The sequence below is a fragment of the Mus pahari genome, chromosome X (genome assembly GCF_900095145.1).
Source record: "Mus pahari chromosome X, PAHARI_EIJ_v1.1, whole genome shotgun sequence".
Lineage (NCBI taxonomy): Eukaryota > Metazoa > Chordata > Mammalia > Rodentia > Muridae > Mus > Mus pahari.
In genome coordinates, this window is record NC_034613.1 from 132,059,677 (window position 1) to 132,068,927 (window position 9,251).

General features: G+C 42.0%; 1 protein-coding gene across 2 annotated transcripts in view; it reads left to right on the top strand.

The window, feature by feature from the left end:
* Positions 1-9,251, top strand: part of Klf8 (Kruppel like factor 8) — an 87,210-nt gene that overhangs the window by 45,083 nt on the left and 32,876 nt on the right. The window contains exons 1-3 of one of the 2 annotated variants that reach the window (XM_021188036.1): positions 3,193-3,289; positions 3,422-3,542; positions 3,874-4,061. The exons of the other annotated variant lie outside the window; for it this stretch is intronic. The gene's annotated coding sequence lies outside the window, so the exon portion shown is untranslated. Of the gene's footprint in view, positions 1-3,192; positions 3,290-3,421; positions 3,543-3,873; positions 4,062-9,251 lie in introns of those variants that run through there. 2 annotated transcript variants of the gene reach the window in all.

Below are 9,251 nucleotides of genomic sequence, written 5' to 3' on the forward strand. Positions count from 1 at the left end.
TAGCCCTGGCTGCCCTGGAACTCACTCTGTAGACCAGGCTGGCCTCGAACTCAGAAATCCACCTGCCTCTGCCTCCCGAGTGTGCTCAGCTAGCATTCTCAAGGAGGAAGGGAAGCAGGAGATTGTAAGGAAGGAGGGCACTACAGAGCAACATCTTGTGAGACCCAGGTGTCCGCGGGCTTCTTGGCCATGTTCATTAAGTCCAGTATGTAATTTAACCCTCTTTATACATACATGTACAGGAGAGCTCAAGATGCTCAGTCTCCCTTTTGCTTCAGGTGAAACGGGAGAAGTTGAAGATACTGCAGGTTGCTATTTGATTTATTTCTTAAGCCCCTTAAGAAAAGGGGAGCCCGTGGTGCTTCCTAAAACGAAGAAGCATTATGTCTAGTTAATTCTTGATGTTTGCTACCTCACAACATTCCCTCTGACATAAAGGGTACACCTAGCCTAGATAAAAGTGTATTGTTGCTCAGTGTGTTTCATTGACTAAATGGATGGAAAAAGGGACAGGAAAGATCCTTGAGTTTATGTACCCAAGGTTTAATAATTTACTTTGTTTTTTTCAAAATCAGAATTTGCCCATTCAATACAGTTTTCTATACAAATACAGTTGAAGCAGACAAAATCTGAGATGTAAAATAAATTAGGTCTCCAGAAAAACTTTAGCGAGAGTATAAATTGTTTGGCTATCTTCAGGTGGATTGACACATCTTCTTGAACCTGCATAGATTAAACAAAGAATTTACCATGACCAAAGGGTATGCCCAGCTTAGATAAAGAGTTCTAGTGGCTATTAATGGCAGTGTTACAGGAGTCTACCCATCTTTGTTTTTCACATCACAAAAGTGTATTTGTCTTGATATAAACAGTTTTACATCCTTGAATCTAAAACCTTCTATCATTACTGAAGATAGCCTTGGGCTAGTGAAATACCCTTTTCTTAAAAGCAATATTTACCAGATTTTATATATTAAGAACATAAGGATACAAGGTATAATGTGACCCTTTTTAAAGAAGAATATGTAGAGTTGTACATTATGTGGCTCCCTCTTAATAAGTCTTACCTTGTAATTGCAGCAGATGCATAGACAGTGGTAGAAATATGGTATAGAGAGATAGTGAGGCATTTCTAAAAACCCTTATAATAGGGGCATTCTTTCACGTATCAAGTATATATAACTGCTGTTTAATCTTTGTCCCTTGATTTCTATATATGAAAACAATAGTGTTGGTACCTACCTATACTACTGTCAGAACGATTCAGTGAGACTCAGAATAGAGTTCAGCACTTAGTTGCTGCTCTGTAACTATTATTGATAATAATACTCAGCATCTACATTACAGACCTACTGACACCTGATACCTAACCAGGACTTTATAGTTTAATAAGGAGAAGCAGTTATAATAACACAGAGGTACCTGGAGGTGCAGAAGCAAATGGTCAGTTCTTCCTAAAGTAATGAAATAAGGAGAGGGGATGACCTTTACTTGGTTCTTTTAAAAAGGTGAACAGAGTTTAGGCTACGTCGACAAAGAAAGTAAGGTGTCTCGTGGCCTAGAGATTAATTGGGAAAAGCCTGGGCTTATCAGGGATTTGGAGTCCAGTAGAGCAGCAAAACCCCTGCCGCTTGAGATAGCGGTAGGGTCCAGATCATCACAACAGGTTAAAGGACTTGAACATTTGGGTAGTTGGTGAACTACTAGTGGAGAACTGACTGTTTGTGGAGTGAAGAAAAGGGAGACATTTAAAACACATCTGAGCACAAATAGCAATTAAGCAAATGGACGACAAACATGCTGGGCACACATACTGAGCAGTGACCCTCAGGTTTTTTTTTTTTTTTTTTTTGTTTTTTTTTTTTTTTTTTTTAACTCTTTTCCTTTTGAAGCTGGGTGTGACATTGCATTCCTGTAAACTCAGAACCAAGGATGCTGAGGCAGGTGAGTGGTGAGTTTGAGGACAGTCTAGGCTGCATTAGCCTGGGCTCTATCATAAGATTACCTCCTATTTCAAACAAACAAAAAAACAACAAGAAGAAACATAAGCTGGGGATCCAACTGAGTGATAGAATGCTTGCTTAGAATACACGAGGCCCTGAATTCAGTCTCCATTACTCCCTGATGGGACATAAAAATATAGTGCTACCTGCTGTCTAGGGTTGTTATGAGGAATAAAGGAAAATTGAGGACTATAATGGTACCTGGCCTAGTGAACTGCCCATATGAGGTGCTGAAGACATGGAACCTATTATTATTTTTTTGGTTTGGCTGCTCCTTCTGTTCCTCTGCTTTGTTTCTCTTCTCTCTCTCTCTCTCTCTCTCTCTCTCTCTCTCTCTCTCTCTCTCTCTCTCTCTCTGAATTGTGATAGGGAAGAGGCACTGGAAGGAGGCTGTGGTTGTCTGTGACTTCCTAGGTTTCCATTAAAATGAACTAGAGACGGACTTTAAGGCAAGGACAAGGAAATGCTGGAAACGTGGTGGCTTCTATTCTATAGATCCAGTTCTTCAGGGATGTTAGCCAATGCTTAGCTGAGAGGCGGTCTCAGGGGGTTGAGAACTCTATTCTTAGAGAGCTGCTAGCTGGGAGACTCAGAAAGCCTTCCTGTTGGCAATCCGTGATCATTTCATCTTTACCTAGTTTTTCTCACCACCTATTGCTAGAAAATTCACCCAGCTCTCCTTTCCTCTTAAGCTTCATCCCTAAAAAGACACTGTGACCCCTCTGTCTTTGCTAGTGTCACATGTTGCCATGGAGAACTGGGAAGGTTAAAAAAAAAATCCGTTTACTGTTACCATCTTACTGGCACTCCCCATTCTGCTTCCCTTTCTCCCTAGAAATCTCTTACTCCCAACCACCACACCCTTCCCAACCTCCCCTGGAGTGCTTAAATCTGGGTGGATAGGTGACCAAGTAGTGTGCCTGAAAACCCCTGCTGGAGACTAAGGATGCACCGAAAGGCTTTCAGTCATACCTGCAGCTGCAGGAGGCCAACTGAGACGGCCGCCAGGGGCGAGACTGGCTCCTGGCTCCTAGGGCCCGCCCCACCCCCTCCTCTGTCCCTCCGCCTCTTCTGCCCCACCCATCTCTACCCCCTCCTACTCCACTCCCCTCTAGCGGCCACTTGTCCCTTTTAAGGAACTCCACCCTAGGTGGAGTCCTCATAGTCGCACCTCTCTTCTGGGCCTAGTCTGACACAGAAAGAGCTATGTACTCCATCTGCTCTGATTGCCTGACGAGAGCACCAGGCTTTGACCTGCGGGTGCGGTATACCAGTGGGGCGGCCAGGTACCACCGAGAAGTCTCTCAGGCGCGGTCCTGTGGGAGTGCCTCCCACTCGCGTTGGAGTCCCTGCCCTGGGCCGGTGTTTTCCTATATGTTTCGACCAATCGTCGGCGTCTTTTCCTCCTTTCTTTTTAGGAAGGCGCCGGGTGTGCAGCACTAACCGCTGTGTGGAGGGGATCTTCTGGCGCTGTCTCCTTGTGGGTCTTCACTGACTCCCTCTCTCTCTCTCAACTTTGCGTTCAAGTCGTGATCTAAGGTTTGGGTGCTTTGCTGGGACCCCGCCCGTGCTCTCTAGGCGAGGGTTTGAGGAGTTCTGAGGTGGGTGGAGAATGGGCTTGGCCGGAACTGAATCGGCTGAGGTAAAAGGGGAACGCAGGAGCTTCAGCGCTGGCCACTTCGCCCCGGAGAAGCCGCTGTATTTTTAGCACAGGGAAGGCTGCAGTGGGAGGATTCTTTTTAGGAAGTCGGCTCCACCGCCCCGATTCGGGGCTTGGATGCTTGAAAGCTTTGTTTCCCTTGTTCTGAGGGTGGCCCAGCTGGGTCTAAATCGACTCCCTCCCTTTTTCGTTTTCCCCATCCTTTTCCAGCCTGGAGAAAACAGGGAGGTGGGGGACCAAGGAAGAGAAGGCTAAAGCGTGTTACCAGGCGCGCTGTCAGACATGGGCGGGTGCAAGGGGAACAGCTGCCTTGAGATCAGCTCTGGAGTATGAGTCTCTGAGAGGACTGCGTGAGCTCCGGACACTTCAGGAGTCGGCGGCGGTTGGCGGCATAGGCGGTAAGTGACTCGGGAAAGAACCACTCTCTCAGTCTTCAGTCAGGGTTCTAATCCCCGCACCCCGCGTGCCAACCGCACACACCCACTTGGCTTTGGGTTTTAGCAGTGAAGTGGGATGGGGGAGGCGAGTAAGCGGAAGGGGGTAAGAACATTATGGGGAATCAAATTCAACTCAGTGGAAAAAGACTTCCCTTAAGGATCGCGGAGACTAAGAGAAAGGGTACTTCAGGGGGCCTTGTGGAAGAATTGAAAGGGGACACGAGTGGATAGGTTTGTCTAGTTCAGTCTGTCCTGTCTAGGTGTTCTTAAACCTCCTTAAGTGGTACGGTTTGTTTTAACCCTGTACATCCAAAGTCTCTGCGCGAGAGAAGAGGATTTGGAGGAGCACTGAACCCACTTACGTCACCCCTCCCTTCCCCCAAGCAGTAGCAGGTACCTAGAGATGCTTCTAAAACGAGGGAGGAGGGGAAGGGAAGAGTTAAGTTGGGAGCCTGGCCTCTAGGTACTGATAGCAAGAGCCCTTCCGTGAAGGAGCTGCTTAGGACATGCCCCTCTTTGGGGGGGTGGGGGTGGGGGCTCCGCTTGGTTGCAGGAGGAAGCCAAAGCATAGCCCTGTCTAGGCTCTTTAAGATGTAGCCAAGGGGTTAGTTAGTTCGTGTAGGTGGAAGATCAGCCAGAATTGCTGTGACTACTGGAGCGAAGGGACTTGCTTAGCCACAAGGTGAAGCTTTTTGTACTTTTTTTGACCCTAAGAATTTTGTAGAAACTAAACCATGTCGTAACAGGTGGCCAGGGGAACAGTACCTTATTTTCTCTACTATTGTAATTGCGGGAAAAAATTATAAAGCACTTGTATGTCATTTAGCATAATAGTGATGGAGAAAAGAGAAAAAGAGCCTCGTCTCTAGATTTGGATTTTAACCTGAAGATAGTTGGTTTGTGATAATAAAAAAGATCTACTTTGAAACCCTTCTACTAGCACGAACTAGTTATATGATCATGCACCATGCTTTTCTCCTCTGAAGGATGCATATTAAAAATTCTTATTCAGAGGTATATATATTCCAACTCACCTTTCTTCACGTTTTCTTACTCTGGGGTTTTCTCTGGCTCACTGCTAACAGACTTGTACATCACTGTCCTTAAAACACATTTCAGATGAAGGGGAAAGAAGGCCTTGTGCAGTTTGAATAGCTTGCTCAAAGACAGGCTAGAATATATGCCTTATTTGTTTGCGATTTAACATTGTTCTCCCTGGCTACAAGAGAAAAGGCCACTAATCTGTCTATCTTCTGATTCTTCGGTTGGTTTAATCAAGATGATGTAACCAGCAAGACCTTTGGACAGCAAACCAGTGGCTCACAAGTGACTTCGTCCTCTTCTTCAAAGTCTGGGGGGTAACCCTTATGAGAAAGACAATTAATCCTTGGAAACTGTTGGTGAGACAGGCTAGACACAGTGCCTTTAGGTTAGCTTAGAGGACAGATAGGCAAAAGATGCAGGAAGGGTGGAAATACAACTTCAAATGTGTAAGTGATAAATATAACTACCCAGCCTGTCCTCAAGACCAAATTGCATAAAAGCTCTACGTTCATAGAAAGAACCTTTCAGAGCATACAGGATAAAAAAAAATTGGTGGGAAAAAATGTTCACGGCAGCCACCCTCATTTTTGTAGTGTGTGTATTGCAGAGATGAGGCTCTTAGTGGTTCCTGCTGGTTGGTTTTTTTGTTTAGTTTTGTTTTGTTTTTGAAATTTCCAGGCTAAAAAGCCTAGCTATTATTCGTCTTTAGAGTGCCTGTTTCTCATGTAAGGAGGTGGGTCTTGACTCTGCCGGGGTCTTATTAATGTTTGATACATTTAGATGTTTTCTTTATTCTCATATTTTATTATTTTTATGTGGTTTTTTTTGTATGCGTATAAAGTAAGTGCTGCATGTGTGAAGAAGCTAGAATTATGGGTAATTGTGAGCTGCCCAACATGGATGCTGGGAACAGAACCCGAAAGTGCTCTTAACCTGTAGCTATCACTCCAGCCCTGTGCATTTATATGTTTGCCTTAGTTTGTAGTCAGTTTTACTTCATGGGCTCAATTAAATTGTTGAATGAAGGAAAAATACCCTTTTTGGTTTTTTTGTTTTTTGTTTTTTGGTTTTTTTTGTATTTCGAGACAGGGTTTCTCTATGTAGCCCTGGCTGTCCTGGAACTCACTTTGTAGACGAGGCTGGCCGCGAACTCAGAAATCCGCCTGCCTCTGCCTCCCAAGTACTGGGATTAAAGGCATGTGCCACCACTGCCCAGCTCAGGAAAAATACTTTCTTAATACAGAATTCATTTAGCAAAATGGCATACTGGATGTTAGGTACCAAGGGGAAAAGGTACCCTCCCCCCAGTAGTCATTGAAACCAAGATCTGGTGTAAAAATGGCGACAGGGTGTAGTCGAACTGGCCTTGAACTCTCTCAACCTCCTGAGTGCTCCAATTATCATCAGCATGAACTGTTATAACTACTGAGAAGTTTTAAAGCTTGTTTTCTGTTTGAATTCTTTTCTTTATACTCCATCCAGATTTGCACTCTTATTTAAGTCCTGCTGATGTTCCTGTCCTCCACAGATCTTCCTTATCACCTCAGCTATTATCAGATTATTTCCGTATGTTCTTCTATAAGACAAATAAACTGTCTTATAATATGCTTGTTTTTATGTGTGTCCTGATAAGTATTTATAGCATTCCATCCATCTTTCATTCCTACCTAAGATGCATTACTATGAAAACTTTATTTTCTTTTGCATCTGTAAATATTAGTTTGAAGCACTACATGAATGTTCCTGAATTTTCTGGGACCTTGATCACTGCCTGCTGCATTTTGGCTTAGTTGTATAACTAAGCCCCCAGTACCCTTTGAGACTCAGAGCTAGTTGATGACACTCCATACCATTGCGACTTCATACCACATACCTTTCCCTTACATCCTTTCCTTTGCAAACACTTGGTACATATTTTGTGAGATTATGATCTAAGGTCTTACTCCTTTTTTAGTTTTTCTTTTACTTTTTTTTTTTTTTTTTGGTTTTTCGAGACAGGGTTTCTCTGTATAGCCCTGGCTGTCCTGGAACTCACTCTGTAGACCAGGCTGGCCTAGAACTCAGAAATCCACTTGCCACTACCTCCCGAGTGCTGCTTTTTAAGTTTTTCAAGACAGGGTTTTCAGTGCAGCCCTTGCTGTCCTGGAACTTGCTTTATAGACCTGGGCTGGTCTCAGAACTTACAGATTTGCCTGCCTCTGAGTTTGGAGTGCTGGGCTTAAAGGCACTCACTACCACCGGTCCTATCTAAGGTCTATTCTAACTAAACTGCTTTTGGGTAAGTGAAGAGAAACTGATCAGTGGGGTTGACCTAATTGATCAGCTGTTTGGTTTTCTTTCTAGCTTCCATATGGATATCATTTGTTTGAATTTTGTAAGTAGAAGTTAGATTTCTGATCTGTTTATGAACCATAATTTAACTTTATCCCCTAGCCTCGTTCCTTATTTCTAAAATGATGTGGTACGGTATAGTTATAAATAATATATTGAAATGAAGGATTTTACTAGTTTTATAGTTTTGAGTGTGTTGTTTACTTTTTTTTCTTTTTTTTTTTTTTTTTTTTTTTTTTTTTTTTTTTTTTTTTTTTGGTTTTTCGAGACAGGGTTTCTCTGTATAGCTCTGGCTGTCCTGGTACTCACTTGGTAGACCAGGCTGGCCTCGAACTCAGAAATCCGCCTGCCTCTGCCTCCCGAGTGCTGGGATTAAAGGCCTGCGCCACCAGGCCCGGCTGTGTTGTTTACTTTTTAATGTCATTGTGTATCTGAAGGGGAAAATGTAAATTATTGGTTTGGAAGTTAGTTATAAATCTCCAGAACTTGCTACATGCTCTGTATAATATACTAAAAATGTTATCTGTGTATTTAGATTTTTTTAAAGTACAATGTGGATTTTTTTTGGCTGTGCTAGGAATTAAATTTAAGGGTCTTATACATGCTTACAAGTATTTTGCCAATGAACGACATCCCTAGCCTATGAGAGTATGAAGGTGCAATCATGTAACTCTAGTACTTTCTAAGATATTTCAAACATGCCTTCTGGTAGTGGTAGCTGCATGCCATAAATCACAAAACTCCACCAGAGGCAGAGGCAGGCAGATCTTTGAGTTCTAGGATAATCAGTACTACACAGAGAAACCCTGTCTGGAAAACAAACAACAAAACCACTCACATTTTGACATTTTGCTTTAACCACCAGCTTACCATTTCTGAAATAGAACTTTTTTTTTTAACCACTAGACTTACCATGCTCATTCAACACTTTTCCCCTTTTCATTTCCTTGTTTCTACAACTTGCCATTATGATAACCTTGGCGAAGTTACTTAAACTATGCATGTGAGTATTCTCTGTGAACTAGAGATTGTAGTACAAACTACTTGCATGGCATTGAGGAACATAATTGCTTTAATCTTGTGAAAACTCTTTCAGAATTTATAAAAGTATAATAAGCAGTGAGAAAATGTAGTTTTAGTTGTGTTTCTCATATATCATGAACAAAATACATGCTTATCTGTCTTTCATTATTCTCAAAACTGCCACAACCTTAATTTAGGCCAGAGGCTTAAATAATTACCTTATATACCAGTTACAGCTCACATAAATGTTTTGTTTTTCCTAAAAATTTTAAATGTTCATCGAACAGATTATTTATTTTATTTTATTTTCTTAATGGACATATTTTAAATTGGTAACATTCTGTATGGCCCAAGACCCGATGTATAAACAAAAGACTATATGGTGAAAATTCTTCCTCTTATTCTTGGCCATTTGTTACTTATTCTTCCTCACCAGAGGCAACTAAAATTACTAGTTTTTATGATTCTTTGTGGAGATGTTTGAGGTATAGCAAATAATTAATACATATGTATATATTATTCAACATTTTGGGGTTTTTTAAAATTTTTGAATCTGGAGTCATTTTTAAATTTTTTGTTTTTATACATTTTAATTAAAATATAATTATATCAGCATTTTTGCCTTTCTCTACATGATAATTTGCCTTTTTTTTCTTTTTCTTTTTTTTTGTTTTTTTTTGTTTTTTTTTGAGACAGAGTTTCTCTGTGTAGCCCTGGCTGTCCTGGAACTCACTCTGTAGACCAGGCTGGCCT